The sequence below is a fragment of the Melozone crissalis genome, unplaced genomic scaffold (assembly GCF_028551555.1).
Source record: "Melozone crissalis strain CALT ecotype California unplaced genomic scaffold, PUWL_Pcris_2 ptg000005l_1, whole genome shotgun sequence".
Taxonomy (NCBI): Eukaryota; Metazoa; Chordata; class Aves; order Passeriformes; family Passerellidae; genus Melozone; species Melozone crissalis.
In genome coordinates this window covers 2,451,173-2,468,333 of record NW_026535783.1, presented here as the reverse complement: position 1 = coordinate 2,468,333, position 17,161 = coordinate 2,451,173, and positions in this window count along the sequence as shown.

The following is a 17,161-nucleotide window of genomic DNA, read 5'->3' as shown; positions in this document are numbered from 1 at the left end:
GTGGTTTCAATGCTTTAACCAACAGGGAGGACATAGACAAGGGGAACAGTTTAGATGTACCACCAACATATACAAGCACGTGCCAGCATTGCCCCAGCCATGCCTCTCACCTCCCAGTGCCTGGCCTCGGCCACTCTCCAACAATGGGGCTCTGCTGGACAATGAGGAGATACAGCCTCAAGTGCCCCAGCAAGACCCAGAGCCAGGCACTGCCTGCTCCTCTGACCGTCCCCTTTCCACCTCCTCCACAGAACAGAGCACAAGAGCCTCAACACAGAAGGCACCAGGGCCTGGGCTGCCACTGCCCTTGGACCTGACACTTGACCACTTGGAAGAAAAACAATCCAAGCTCTTGGAGAGTCGGATCCCCACAGTGAGCACTGCCCAAACCAACCTGCTGGTATGGCCAGGAGAAAATGCCACGCCAGCAGCATGCCAGAATGCAGAGCCTGTCCCTGGCTGCAGCTCCCATGGAACCAGGTATCACCATGTGCTGGGCACACCATGGTTCACAAAGAGCCTGCACGGCTCACAAACTCCAGGGAGATAATGCACGTCCTCTCCTGCTCTGGCCAGGCCTGCACCCGCTGCTGAGAATGCAGCACCCGCCACAAGAACGTGCAGGCACACGGAAAAGAAGGACAAGTGCCAAGGTCTCTGACACTTGTCCCTGCCATGCCCAAGAGACCACAGATGCTGCCCAGGAGCCACGGCTTGGCCACACGAGCTCATATCGCTTCTGATGGCATTGATGATGTTTCCATGTTCTGTCTAGAAAAAATGATATTCCATTCCCTTTTAGACCTGCATTCCCACCATGGTTGCACCAAATCTTCACTCCTGACCAGTCTCCCTTACATCCATCCTGTCTCCATCTCCAGCTGCATCTCCCTTGCTGCTACATCTGCACCTCAACTACCACTCTGCCCATCCAGAGCCTCAACAAGGACATATCCCCTTCCACCTGCAGCTCACGCATCGCCTCTGCCACCATCTACTGCCCTTTCCTGGAGATACAGCACTCAACACTTCATCTCCATGTGGGGACTCACAGGCCATGTCACCATCTCAGGGCCACTGGGGCCACCAAACTGTACTGTGTCCCACAGTCCCCACTGACCATCTGCCTTGACAAGAGCTCCCAACCCTGTAAGAAATCTCCAGGACCCCCAGCCCCTTGACACCAGCACAGCACCCACAGCCTGACAGCCCCACGGCAGCAGCAGCTGCTGCCCCACCTGCTCATCTTGCAGGTGAGGGCACCCCCATCATCTTGCAGCAAACAAAGCAGCGCTGGAGACACCACAGCAGCCCCTCAGCAGCACGCTCGCGGCTGCGTGGCCACCCCCCTGCTCCGCACTGGGGCAGGGACGGGGCACTGCCACACCACCGCCCCAAACACGCCTGCTGCCCCTGACTCACTCTCCACCCAAAGCTTTAGGGAGTGCCATGACAATTCACCTGGCAGCAGGTGTGGCTACACAACTTGTTCCTCACAGCTCTGCAACCACAAATACACACATCCTCCCCCTCACCAATACATCACACAAACTGGAGACACACACAAAGCAACAGAGCCAAGGCCACCGGGCATACGCCCCTCTATAGGGCCAGGAAAGATTCCATGCAGGATCACCCCAAGGCCCTCCTCGACTGCCTGCCAGGCTGGCTCAAAGGCACAACAAGGTAATCTTAGCTGACCTAGTAGGTGCCCACAGCACAACCTGACCCCACTGCACCCACACAGGTGACTCACAGAGCCCAAGCCTGATACCCAGAATGCCCACAGTGTCTGAGGACAGCACTCCCATACTTCATGTGCATGGGGACAACTCCCTATTGGCGTTTTATGGGGCCACATTTTGCTTGTGTACGAAACTACAACAGAGGTTGTTCTTTCAGATGCTGCTGTTGGAAGCTTCCACCATGTGCCCTATAGGTCCACAACACCTCTCAGCCAGGCCCTAAACCACAAACACACACAAGCCCAGAGGCACATCTGCAACATCCAACAGGCAGGAGCATCCTCACTGGCTCCCCTGGGCAGCTCAGCATCAGCACAGCAGCACTTCCCAGAACAAGCAAACCAGGGACTGGCTGTGAGCGCTGAGTGCCCCAGCTGGGCCCTTCTGCTCAGACCTTCCTCCCCAAGCTAGTTGGAGATGGCAAACAGCCCATGTTCCCCCCAAACTGCTCTTCTCTCAGCTCCCTCCCTCATTTTCCTCCCTTCCTACTTGGCAGAGGCACGTGCCAGCATTGCCCAGGCCATGCCTCTCACCTCCCAGTGCCTGGCCTCGGCCACTCTCCCACAATGGGCCTCTGCTGGACAATGAAGGGACACAGCCTCAAGTGCCCCAGCAAGACCCAGAGCCAGGCACTGCTTGCTCCTCTGACCGTCCCCTTTCCATCTCCTCCACAGAACAGAGCACAAGAGCCTCAACACAGAAGGCACCAGGGCCTGGGCTGCCACTGCCCTTGGGCCTGATGCCTGACCACTTGGAAGAAAAACAATCCAAGCTCTTGGAGAATTGGATCCCCACGGTGAGCACTGCCCAAACCAACCGCTCATTCTGCTGCTGGCATGGCCAGGAGAAAATGCCACGCCAGCAGCGTGCCAGAAGGCAGAGCCTGTCCCTGGCTGCAGCTCCCATGGAACCAGGTATCACCATGTGCTGGGCACACCATGGTTTACAAAGAGCCTGCACGGCTCACAAGCTCCAGGGAGATGATGCACGTCCTCTCCTGCTCTGGCCAGGCCTGCACCCACTGCAGAGAATGCAGCACCCGCCACAAGAACTTGCAGGCACACGGAAAAGAAGGACAAGTGCCAAGGTTTCTGGCACTTGTCCCTGCCATGCCCAGGAGACCACAGATGCTGCCCCGGAGTCACGGAGTGGCCACACGAGCTCATATCGCTTCTGATGGCATTGCTGAGGTTTCCATGTTCTGTCTAGAAAAAATGATATTTCATTCCCTTTTAGACCTACATTCCCACTATGGTTGCACCAAATCTTCACTCCTGACCAGTCTCCCTTACATCCATCCTGTCTCCATCTCCAGCTGCATCTCCCTTGCTGCTACATCCGCACCTCAACTACCACTCTGCCCATCCAGGGCCTCAGCAAAGACATATCCCCTTCCACCTGCAGCTCACGCATCACCTCTGCCACCATCTACTGCCCTTTCCTGGAGATACAGCACTCAACACATCATCTCCAAGTGGGGACTCACAGGCCATGTCACCATCTCAGGGCCATTGGGGTCACCAAGCTGTACTGCGTCCCACAGTCCCCACTGACCATCTGCCTTGACAAGAGCTCCCAACCCTGTAAGAAATCTCCAGTGCAGCCATTCTAAGGTCAGCGGCCTTAGAATGGCGATGGTCCAGCTACCGAAGTGGCCAGCGAGCTGCTGCAGCAGTGAGGAGTCGACCCCGCTGGCAGAGCCCCAGGGTCGCTCCTACGAACGCCCCTCAGCCTCAGTGGCTTTGGGCGGCATTCGTGTGGACGAGATCGCTGCTGTGAAAGACGAGACAAAGAGATGAACACTATCTGGGGACAGTCAGGTATTTTGGCCAACGATGGTCTGCTACACAGTGACCAAGATACATGGGTGAAAGTAACTTATATAGTGGGAGGAATCCAGGGGAGGGTATTACAATGGGACCAATCATAGAGGGAAAGGGAGTGGACTTTGGATAACTGACATACCAGGAGAGCCAATAGTTACATATTTAGGGAGGGGTCCCGGTACCACAGCCAATCGTATCTCCCAGAGTGTAGAACATTCCGGAAAGAAGGGTGGAACAGGGAGTGACTGACGGGGCCCAGGGAGGGAGGAGTATGCTCCCATATAGGGAAGCAAGGGGAGGAGAGCTTGCATAACCAGGGGATTGACATAACATAAGGACGAAGTAACCATGGCAACAGAGTGACTGGCATAACTAAGGCGGGAAAACCAGTTGAGGGCAGAACCATTATGCAAAATGGGGGAGGAATCAAATAAACTAACAGAACACACTACAAAACTCCGGGACCCCCAGTCCCTTGACACCAGCAACCGGACAGCCCCAGGGCAGCAGCAGCTGCTGCCCCACCTGCTCATCTTGCAGGTGAGGGCACCCCCATCATCTTGCAGCAAACAAAGCAGCACTGGAGACACCACAGCAGCCCCTCAGCAGCACGCTCGCGGCTGCGTGGCCACCCCACTGCTCCATACTGGGGCAGGGATGGGGCACTGCCACAGCACCGCCCCAAACACGCCTGCTGCCCCTGGCTCCCTCTCCACCCAAAGCTTTAGGGAGTGCTGTGAGAATTCACCTGGCAGCAGGTGTGGCCACACAACTTGTTCCTCACAGCTCTGCCCCCACAAATACACACATCCTCTCCCTCACCAATACATCACACAAACTGGAGACACACACAAAATAACAGAGCCAAGGCCACCGGGCATACGCCCCTCTGTAGGGCCAGGAAAGTCTCCATGCAGGATCACCCCAAGGCCCTCCTCACTGCCTGCCAAGCTGGCTCAAGGGCACAACAAGGCAATCTTATACGACCCAGTAGGTGCCCACAGCACAACCTGACCCCCTCTTTCCACCTCCTCCACAGAACAGAGCACAAGAGCCTCAACACAGAAGGCACCAGGGCCTGGGCTGCAACTGCCCTTGGGCCTGATGCCTGACCACTTGGAAGAAAAACAATCTAAGCTCTTGGAGAGTCAGATCCCCACGGTGAGCACTGCCCAAACCAACCGCTCATTCTGCTGCTGGCATGGCCAGGAGAAAATGCCACGCCAGCAGCATGCCAGAATGCAGAGCCTGTCCCCGGCTGCAGCTCCCATGGAACCAGGCATCACCATGTGCTGGGCACACCATGGTTTACAAAGAGCCTGCACTGCTCACAAGCTCCAGGGAGATGATGCAGGTCCTCTCCTGCTCTGGCCAGGCCTGCACCCGCTGCTGAGAATGCAGCACCCGCCACAAGAACGTGCAGGCACACGGAAAAGAAGGACAAGTGCCAAGGTCTCTGACACTTGTCCCTGCCATGCCCAAGAGACCACAGATGCTGCCCAGGAGCCAGGGCTTGGCCACACGAGCTCATATCGCTTCTGATCGCATTGCTGATGTTTCCATGTTTTGTCTACAAAAAATGCTATTCCGTTCCCTTTCAGACCTGCATTCCCACTATGGTTGCACCAAATCTTCACTCCTGACCAGTCTCCCTTACATCCATCCTGTCTCCATCTCCAGCTGCATTTCCCTTGCTGCTACATCTGCACCTCAACTACCACTCTGCCCATCCAGAGCCTCAACAAGGACATATCCCCTTCCACCTGCAGCTCACGCATCACCTCTGCCACCATCTACTGCCCTTTCCTGGAGATACAGCACTCAACACTTCATCTCCAAGTGGGGACTCACAGGCCACGTCACCATCTCAGGGCCATTGGGGCCACCAAGCTGTACTGTGTCCCACAGTCCCCACTGACCATCTGCCTTGACAAGAGCTCCCAACCCTGTAAGAAATCTCCAGGACCCCCAGCCCCTTGACACTAGCACAGCACCAACAGCCTGACAGCCCCACGGCAGCAGCAGCTGCTGCCCCACCTGCTCATCTTGCAGGTGAGGGCACCCCCATCATCTTGCAGCAAACAAAGCAGCGCTGGAGACACCACAGCAGCCCCTCAGCAGCACGCTCGCGGCTACGGGGCCACCCCACTCCTCCGCACTGGGGCAGGGATGGGGCACTGCCACACCACCGCCCCAAACACGCCTGCTGCCCCTGACTCACTCTCCACCCAAAGCTTTAGGGAGTGCCATGACAATTCACCTGGCAGCAGGTGTGGCCACACAACTTGTTCCTCACAGCTCTGCAACCACAAATACACACATCCTCCCTCTCACCAATACATCACACAAACTGGAGACACACACAAAGCAACAGAGCCAAGGCCACCGGGCATACGCCCCTCTATAGGGCCAGGAAAGATTCCATGCAGGATCACCCCAAGGCCCTCCTCTCTGCCTGCCAGGCTGGCTCAAGGGCACAACAAGGTAATCTTAGCTGACCTAGTAGGTGCCCACAGCACAACCTGACCCCACTGCACCCACACAGGTGACTCACAGAGCCCAAGCCTGACACCCAGAATGCCCACAGTGTCTGAGGACAGCACTCCCATACTTCATGTGCATGGGGACAACTCTCTATTGGCGTTTTATGGGGCCACATTTTGCTTGTGTGGGGAACTACAGAGGTTGTTCTTTCAGATGCTGCTGTTGGAAGCTTCCACCATGTGCCCTACAGGTCCACAACACCTCTCAGCCAGGCCCCAAACCACAAACACACACAAGCCCAGAGACACATCTGCAACATCCAACAGGCAGGAGCATCCTCACTGGCTCCCCTGGGCAGCTCAGCATCAGCACAGCAGCACTTCAAAGGACAAGCAAACCAGGGACTGGCTGTGAGCGCTGAGTGCCCCAGCTGGGCCCTTCTGCTCAGACCTTCCTCCCCAAGCTAGTTGGAGATGGCAAACAGCCCATGTTCCCCCCAAATTGCTCTTCTCTCAGCTCCCTCCCTCATTTTCCTCCCTTCCTGCTTGGCACAGGCACGTGCCAGCATTGCCCCAGCCATGCCTCTCACCTCCCAGTGCCCGGCCTCGGCCACTCTACCACAATGGGGCTCTGCTGGACAATGAGGAGATACAGCCTCAAGTGCCCCAGCAAGACCAAGCCACAGCCAGGCATTGTCTGCTCTTCTGATTGTCCCCTTTCCACCTCCTCCACAGAACAGAGCACAAGAGCCTCAACACAGAAGGCACCAGGGCCTGGGCTGCCACTGCCCTTGGGCCTGATGCCTGACCACTTGGAAGAAAAACAATCCAAGCTCTTGGAGAGTCAGATCCCCACGGTGAGCACTGCCCAAACCAACCGCTCATTCTGCTGCTGGCATGGCCAGGAGAAAATGCCACGCCAGCAGCGTGCCAGAAGGCAGAGCCTGTCCCCGGCTGCAGCTCCCATGGAACCAGGCATCACCATGTGCTGGGCACACCATGGTTTACAAAGAGCCTGCATGGCTCACAAGCTCCAGGGACGTGATGCACGTCCTGTCCTGCTCTGGCCAGGCCTGCACCCGCTGCAGAGAATGCAGCACCTGCCAGAAGAACATGCAAGCACACAGAAAGGAAGGACAAGTGCCAAGGTCTCTGGCACTTATCCCTGCCATGCCCAGGAGACCACAGATGCTGCCCAGGAGCCACGGCTTGGCCACACAAGCTCATACCGCTTCTGATGGCATTGCTGATTATTCCATGTTTCGTCTAGAAAAAATGCTATTCCGTTCCCTTTCAGACCTGCATTCCCACTATGGTTGCACCAAATCTTCACTCCTGACCAGTCTCCCTTACATCCATCCTGTCTCCATCTCCAGCTGCATCTCCCTTGCTGCTACATCCGCACCTCAACTACCACTCTGCCCATCCAGGGCCTCAGCAAAGACATATCCCCTTCCACCTGCAGCTCACGCATCACCTCTGCCACCATCTACTGCCCTTTCCTGGAGATACAGCACTCAACACATCATCTCCAAGTGGGGACTCACAGGCCATGTCACCATCTCAGGGCCATTGGGGTCACCAAGCTGTACTGCGTCCCACAGTCCCCACTGACCATCTGCCTTGACAAGAGCTCCCAACCCTGTAAGAAATCTCCAGTGCAGCCATTCTAAGGTCAGCGGCCTTAGAATGGCGATGGTCCAGCTACCGAAGTGGCCAGCGAGCTGCTGCAGCAGTGAGGAGTCGACCCCGCTGGCAGAGCCCCAGGGTCGCTCCTACGAACGCCCCTCAGCCTCAGTGGCTTTGGGCGGCATTCGTGTGGACGAGATCGCTGCCGTGAAAGACGAGACAAAGAGATGAACACTATCTGGGGACAGTCAGGTTTTTTGGCCAACGATGGTCTGCTACACAGTGACCAAGATACATGGGTGAAAGTAACTTATATAGTGGGAGGAATCCAGGGGAGGGTATTACAATGGGACCAATCATAGAGGGAAAGGGAGTGGACTTTGGATAACTGACATACCAGGAGAGCCAATAGTTACATATTTAGGGAGGGGTCCCGGTACCACAGCCAATCGTATCTCCCAGAGTGTAGAACATTCCGGAAAGAAGGGTGGAACAGGGAGTGACTGACGGGGCCCAGGGAGGGAGGAGTATGCTCCCATATAGGGAAGCAAGGGGAGGAGAGCTTGCATAACCAGGGGATTGACATAACATAAGGCAGGAGTAACCATGGCAACAGAGTGACTGGCATAACTAAGGCGGGAAAACCAGTTGAGGGCAGAACCATTATGCAAAATGGGGGAGGAATCAAATAAACTAACAGAACACACTACAAAACTCCGGGACCCCCAGTCCCTTGACACCAGCAACCGGACAGCCCCAGGGCAGCAGCAGCTGCTGCCCCACCTGCTCATCTCGCAGGTGAGGGCACCCCCATCATCTTGCAGCAAACAAAGCAGCACTGGAGACACCACAGCAGCCCCTCAGCAGCACGCTCGCGGCTGCGGGGCCACCCCACTGCTCCATACTGGGGCAGGGATGGGGCACTGCCACAGCACCGCCCCAAACACGCCTGCTGCCCCTGGCTCCCTCTCCACCCAAAGCTTTAGGGAGTGCTGTGAGAATTCACCTGGCAGCAGGTGTGGCCACACAACTTGTTCCTCACAGCTCTGCCCCCACAAATACACACATCCTCTCCCTCACCAATACATCACACAAACTTGAGACACACACAAAATAACAGAGCCAAGGCCACCGGGCATACGCCCCTCTATAGGGCCAGGAAAGTCTCCATGCAGGATCACCCCAAGGCCCTCCTCACTGCCTGCCAAGCTGGCTCAAGGGCACAACAAGGCAATCTTATACGACCCAGTAGGTGCCCACAGCACAACCTGACCCCCTCTTTCCACCTCCTCCACAGAACAGAGCACAAGAGCCTCAACACAGAAGGCACCAGGGCCTGGGCTGCCACTGCCCTTGGGCCTGATGCCTGACCACTTGGAAGAAAAACAATCTAAGCTCTTGGAGAGTCAGATCCCCACGGTGAGCACTGCCCAAACCAACCGCTCATTCTGCTGCTGGCATGGCCAGGAGAAAATGCCACGCCAGCAGCATGCCAGAATGCAGAGCCTGTCCCCGGCTGCAGCTCCCATGGAACCAGGCATCACCATGTGCTGGGCACACCATGGTTTACAAAGAGCCTGCACGGCTCACAAGCTCCAGGGAGATGATGCAGGTCCTCTCCTGCTCTGGCCAGGCCTGCACCCGCTGCTGAGAATGCAGCACCCGCCACAAGAACGTGCAGGCACACGGAAAAGAAGGACAAGTGCCAAGGTCTCTGGCACTTGTCCCTGCCATGCCCAAGAGACCACAGATGCTGCCCAGGAGCCAGGGCTTGGCCACACGAGCTCATATCGCTTCTGATCGCATTGCTGATGTTTCCATGTTTTGTCTACAAAAAATGCTATTCCGTTCCCTTTCAGACCTGCATTCCCACTATGGTTGCACCAAATCTTCACTCCTGACCAGTCTCCCTTACATCCATCCTGTCTCCATCTCCAGCTGCATTTCCCTTGCTGCTACATCTGCACCTCAACTACCACTCTGCCCATCCAGAGCCTCAACAAGGACATATCCCCTTCCACCTGCAGCTCACGCATCACCTCTGCCACCATCTACTGCCCTTTCCTGGAGATACAGCACTCAACACCTCATCTCCAAGTGGGGACTCACAGGCCACGTCACCATCTCAGGGCCATTGGGGCCACCAAGCTGTACTGTGTCCCACAGTCCCCACTGACCATCTGCCTTGACAAGAGCTCCCAACCCTGTAAGAAATCTCCGGGACCCCAAGCCCCTTGACACCAGCACAGCACCCACAGCCTGACAGCCCCACGGCAGCAGCAGCTGCTGCCCCACCTGCTCATCTTGCAGGTGAGGGCACCCCCATCATCTTGCAGCAAACAAAGCAGCGCTGGAGACACCACAGCAGCCCCTCAGCAGCACGCTCGCGGCTGCGGGGCCACCCCACTCCTCCGCACTGGGGCAGGGATGGGGCACTGCCACAGCACCGCCCCAAACACGCCTGCTGCCCCTGGCTCCCTCTCCACCCAAAGCTTTAGGGAGTGCCATGACAATTCACCTGGCAGCAGGTGTGGCTACACAACTTGTTCCTCACAGCTCTGCAACCACAAATACACACATCCTCCCTCTCACCAATACATCACACAAACTGGAGACACACACAAAGCAACAGAGCCAAGGCCACCGGGCATACGCCCCTCTATAGGGCCAGGAAAGATTCCATGCAGGATCACCCCAAGGCCCTCCTCTCTGCCTGCCAGGCTGGCTCAAGGGCACAACAAGGTAATCTTAGCTGACCTAGTAGGTGCCCACAGCACAACCTGACCCCACTGCACCCACACAGGTGACTCACAGAGCCCAAGCCTGACACCCAGAATGCCCACAGTGTCTGAGGACAGCACTCCCATACTTCATGTGCATGGGGACAACTCTCTATTGGCGTTTTAGGGGGCCACATTTTGCTTGTGTGGGGAACTACAGAGGTTGTTCTTTCAGATGCTGCTGTTGGAAGCTTCCACCATGTGCCCTACAGGTCCACAACACCTCTCAGCCAGGCCCCAAACCACAAACACACACAAGCCCAGAGACACATCTGCAACATCCAACAGGCAGGAGCATCCTCACTGGCTCCCCTGGGCAGCTCAGCATCAGCACAGCAGCACTTCAAAGGACAAGCAAACCAGGGACTGGCTGTGAGCGCTGAGTGCCCCAGCTGGGCCCTTCTGCTCAGACCTTTCTCCCCAAGCTATTTGCAGCTGGCAAACAGCCCATGTTCCCCCCAAATTGCTCTTCTCTCAGCTCCCTCCCTCATTTTCCTCCCTTCCTACTTGGCAGAGGCACGTGCTAGCATTGCCCCAGCCATGCCTCTCACCTCCCAGTGCCTGGCCTCGGCCACTCTCCCACAATGGGCCTCTGCTGGACAATGAAGGGACACAGCCTCAAGTGCCCCAGCAAGACCCAGAGCCAGGCACTGCTTGCTCCTCTGACCGTCCCCTTTCCATCTCCTCCACAGAACAGAGCACAAGAGCCTCAACACAGAAGGCACCAGGGCCTGGGCTGCCACTGCCCTTGGGCCTGATGCCTGACCACTTGGAAGAAAAACAATCCAAGCTCTTGGAGAATTGGATCCCCACGGTGAGCACTGCCCAAACCAACCGCTCATTCTGCTGCTGGCATGGCCAGGAGAAAATGCCACGCCAGCAGCATGCCAGAATGCAGAGCCTGTCCCTGGCTGCAGCTCCCATGGAACCAGGTATCACCATGTGCTGGGCACACCATGGTTTACAAAGAGCCTGCACGGCTCACAAGCTCCAGGGAGTTGATGCACGTCCTCTCCTGCTCTGGCCAGGCCTGCACCCACTGCAGAGAATGCAGCACCCGCCACAAGAACTTGCAGGCACACGGAAAAGAAGGACAAGTGCCAAGGTCTCTGACACTTGTCCCTGCCATGCCCAGGAGACCACAGATGCTGCCCAGGAGCCACGGCTTGGCCACACAAGCTCATACCGCTTCTGATGGCATTGCTGATTATTCCATGTTTCGTCTAGAAAAAATGCTATTCCGTTCCCTTTCAGACCTGCATTCCCACTATGGTTGCACCAAATCTTCACTCCTGACCAGTCTCCCTTACATCCATCCTGTCTCCATCTCCAGCTGCATCTCCCTTGCTGCTACATCCGCACCTCAACTACCACTCTGCCCATCCAGGGCCTCAGCAAAGACATATCCCCTTCCACCTGCAGCTCACGCATCACCTCTGCCACCATCTACTGCCCTTTCCTGGAGATACAGCACTCAACACATCATCTCCAAGTGGGGACTCACAGGCCATGTCACCATCTCAGGGCCATTGGGGTCACCAAGCTGTACTGCGTCCCACAGTCCCCACTGACCATCTGCCTTGACAAGAGCTCCCAACCCTGTAAGAAATCTCCAGTGCAGCCATTCTAAGGTCAGCGGCCTTAGAATGGCGATGGTCCAGCTACCGAAGTGGCCAGCGAGCTGCTGCAGCAGTGAGGAGTCGACCCCGCTGGCAGAGCCCCAGGGTCGCTCCTACGAACGCCCCTCAGCCTCAGTGGCTTTGGGCGGCATTCGTGTGGACGAGATCGCTGCCGTGAAAGACGAGACAAAGAGATGAACACTATCTGGGGACAGTCAGGTTTTTTGGCCAACGATGGTCTGCTACACAGTGACCAAGATACATGGGTGAAAGTAACTTATATAGTGGGAGGAATCCAGGGGAGGGTATTACAATGGGACCAATCATAGAGGGAAAGGGAGTGGACTTTGGATAACTGACATACCAGGAGAGCCAATAGTTACATATTTAGGGAGGGGTCCCGGTACCACAGCCAATCGTATCTCCCAGAGTGTAGAACATTCCGGAAAGAAGGGTGGAACAGGGAGTGACTGACGGGGCCCAGGGAGGGAGGAGTATGCTCCCATATAGGGAAGCAAGGGGAGGAGAGCTTGCATAACCAGGGGATTGACATAACATAAGGCAGGAGTAACCATGGCAACAGAGTGACTGGCATAACTAAGGCGGGAAAACCAGTTGAGGGCAGAACCATTATGCAAAATGGGGGAGGAATCAAATAAACTAACAGAACACACTACAAAACTCCGGGACCCCCAGTCCCTTGACACCAGCAACCGGACAGCCCCAGGGCAGCAGCAGCTGCTGCCCCACCTGCTCATCTCGCAGGTGAGGGCACCCCCATCATCTTGCAGCAAACAAAGCAGCACTGGAGACACCACAGCAGCCCCTCAGCAGCACGCTCGCGGCTGCGGGGCCACCCCACTGCTCCATACTGGGGCAGGGATGGGGCACTGCCACAGCACCGCCCCAAACACGCCTGCTGCCCCTGGCTCCCTCTCCACCCAAAGCTTTAGGGAGTGCTGTGAGAATTCACCTGGCAGCAGGTGTGGCCACACAACTTGTTCCTCACAGCTCTGCCCCCACAAATACACACATCCTCTCCCTCACCAATACATCACACAAACTTGAGACACACACAAAATAACAGAGCCAAGGCCACCGGGCATACGCCCCTCTATAGGGCCAGGAAAGTCTCCATGCAGGATCACCCCAAGGCCCTCCTCACTGCCTGCCAAGCTGGCTCAAGGGCACAACAAGGCAATCTTATACGACCCAGTAGGTGCCCACAGCACAACCTGACCCCCTCTTTCCACCTCCTCCACAGAACAGAGCACAAGAGCCTCAACACAGAAGGCACCAGGGCCTGGGCTGCCACTGCCCTTGGGCCTGATGCCTGACCACTTGGAAGAAAAACAATCTAAGCTCTTGGAGAGTCAGATCCCCACGGTGAGCACTGCCCAAACCAACCGCTCATTCTGCTGCTGGCATGGCCAGGAGAAAATGCCATGCCAGCAGCATGCCAGAATGCAGAGCCTGTCCCCGGCTGCAGCTCCCATGGAACCAGGCATCACCATGTGCTGGGCACACCATGGTTTACAAAGAGCCTGCACGGCTCACAAGCTCCAGGGAGATGATGCAGGTCCTCTCCTGCTCTGGCCAGGCCTGCACCCGCTGCTGAGAATGCAGCACCCGCCACAAGAACTTGCAGGCACACGGAAAAGAAGGACAAGTGCCAAGGTCTCTGACACTTGTCCCTGCCATGCCCAAGAGACCACAGATGCTGCCCAGGAGCCACGGCTTGGCCACACAAGCTCATATCGCTTCTGATCGCATTGCTGATGTTTCCATGTTTTGTCTACAAAAAATGCTATTCCGTTCCCTTTCAGACCTGCATTCCCACTATGGTTGCACCAAATCTTCACTCCTGACCAGTCTCCCTTACATCCATCCTGTCTCCATCTCCAGCTGCATTTCCCTTGCTGCTACATCTGCACCTCAACTACCACTCTGCCCATCCAGAGCCTCAACAAGGACATATCCCCTTCCACCTGCAGCTCACGCATCACCTCTGCCACCATCTACTGCCCTTTCCTGGAGATACAGCACTCAACACCTCATCTCCAAGTGGGGACTCACAGGCCACGTCACCATCTCAGGGCCATTGGGGCCACCAAGCTGTACTGTGTCCCACAGTCCCCACTGACCATCTGCCTTGACAAGAGCTCCCAACCCTGTAAGAAATCTTCGGGACCCCAAGCCCCTTGACACCAGCACAGCATCCACAGCCTGACAGCCCCAGGGCAGCAGCAGCTGCTGCCCCACCTGCTCATCTTGCAGGTGAGGGCACCCCCATCATCTTGCAGCAAACAAAGCAGCGCTGGAGACACCACAGCAGCCCCTCAGCAGCACGCTCGCGGCTGCGGGGCCACCCCACTCCTCCGCACTGGGGCAGGGATGGGGCACTGCCACAGCACCGCCCCAAACACGCCTGCTGCCCCTGGCTGACTCTCCACCCAAAGCTTTAGGGAGTGCCATGACAATTCACCTGGCAGCAGGTGTGGCTACACAACTTGTTCCTCACAGCTCTGCAACCACAAATACACACATCCTCCCTCTCACCAATACATCACACAAACTGGAGACACACACAAAGCAACAGAGCCAAGGCCACCGGGCATACGCCCATCTATAGGGCCAGGAAAGATTCCATGCAGGATCACCCCAAGGCCCTCCTCTCTGCCTGCCAGGCTGGCTCAAGGGCACAACAAGGTAATCTTAGCTGACCTAGTAGGTGCCCACAGCACAACCTGACCCCACTGCACCCACACAGGTGACTCACAGAGCCCAAGCCTGACACCCAGAATGCCCACAGTGTCTGAGGACAGCACTCCCATACTTCATGTGCATGGGGACAACTCTCTATTGGCGTTTTAGGGGGCCACATTTTGCTTGTGTGGGGAACTACAGAGGTTGTTCTTTCAGATGCTGCTGTTGGAAGCTTCCACCATGTGCCCTATAGGTCCACAACACCTCTCAGCCAGGCCCCAAACCACAAACACACACAAGCCCAGAGACACATCTGCAACATCCAACAGGCAGGAGCATCCTCACTGGCTCCCCTGGGCAGCTCAGCATCAGCACAGCAGCACTTCAAAGGACAAGCAAACCAGGGACTGGCTGTGAGCGCTGAGTGCCCCAGCTGGGCCCTTCTGCTCAGACCTTTCTCCCCAAGCTATTTGCAGCTGGCAAACAGCCCATGTTCCCCCCAAATTGCTCTTCTCTCAGCTCCCTCCCTCATTTTCCTCCCTTCCTACTTGGCAGAGGCACGTGCTAGCATTGCCCCAGCCATGCCTCTCACCTCCCAGTGCCTGGCCTCGGCCACTCTCCCACAATGGGCCTCTGCTGGACAATGAAGGGACACAGCCTCAAGTGCCCCAGCAAGACCCAGAGCCAGGCACTGCTTGCTCCTCTGACCGTCCCCTTTCCATCTCCTCCACAGAACAGAGCACAAGAGCCTCAACACAGAAGGCACCAGGGCCTGGGCTGCCACTGCCCTTGGGCCTGATGCCTGACCACTTGGAAGAAAAACAATCCAAGCTCTTGGAGAATTGGATCCCCACGGTGAGCACTGCCCAAACCAACCGCTCATTCTGCTGCTGGCATGGCCAGGAGAAAATGCCACGCCAGCAGCATGCCAGAATGCAGAGCCTGTCCCTGGCTGCAGCTCCCATGGAACCAGGTATCACCATGTGCTGGGCACACCATGGTTTACAAAGAGCCTGCACGGCTCACAAGCTCCAGGGAGTTGATGCACGTCCTCTCCTGCTCTGGCCAGGCCTGCACCCACTGCAGAGAATGCAGCACCCGCCACAAGAACTTGCAGGCACACGGAAAAGAAGGACAAGTGCCAAGGTCTCTGACACTTGTCCCTGCCATGCCCAGGAGACCACAGATGCTGCCCAGGAGCCACGGCTTGGCCACACAAGCTCATACCGCTTCTGATGGCATTGCTGATTATTCCATGTTTCGTCTAGAAAAAATGCTATTCCGTTCCCTTTCAGACCTGCATTCCCACTATGGTTGCACCAAATCTTCACTCCTGACCAGTCTCCCTTACATCCATCCTGTCTCCATCTCCAGCTGCATCTCCCTTGCTGCTACATCCGCACCTCAACTACCACTCTGCCCATCCAGGGCCTCAGCAAAGACATATCCCCTTCCACCTGCAGCTCACGCATCACCTCTGCCACCATCTACTGCCCTTTCCTGGAGATACAGCACTCAACACATCATCTCCAAGTGGGGACTCACAGGCCATGTCACCATCTCAGGGCCATTGGGGTCACCAAGCTGTACTGCGTCCCACAGTCCCCACTGACCATCTGCCTTGACAAGAGCTCCCAACCCTGTAAGAAATCTCCAGTGCAGCCATTCTAAGGTCAGCGGCCTTAGAATGGCGATGGTCCAGCTACCGAAGTGGCCAGCGAGCTGCTGCAGCAGTGAGGAGTCGACCCCGCTGGCAGAGCCCCAGGGTCGCTCCTACGAACGCCCCTCAGCCTCAGTGGCTTTGGGCGGCATTCGTGTGGACGAGATCGCTGCCGTGAAAGACGAGACAAAGAGATGAACACTATCTGGGGACAGTCAGGTTTTTTGGCCAACGATGGTCTGCTACACAGTGACCAAGATACATGGGTGAAAGTAACTTATATAGTGGGAGGAATCCAGGGGAGGGTATTACAATGGGACCAATCATAGAGGGAAAGGGAGTGGACTTTGGATAACTGACATACCAGGAGAGCCAATAGTTACATATTTAGGGAGGGGTCCCGGTACCACAGCCAATCGTATCTCCCAGAGTGTAGAACATTCCGGAAAGAAGGGTGGAACAGGGAGTGACTGACGGGGCCCAGGGAGGGAGGAGTATGCTCCCATATAGGGAAGCAAGGGGAGGAGAGCTTGCATAACCAGGGGATTGACATAACATAAGGCAGGAGTAACCATGGCAACAGAGTGACTGGCATAACTAAGGCGGGAAAACCAGTTGAGGGCAGAACCATTATGCAAAATGGGGGAGGAATCAAATAAACTAACAGAACACACTACAAAACTCCGGGACCCCCAGTCCCTTGACACCAGCAA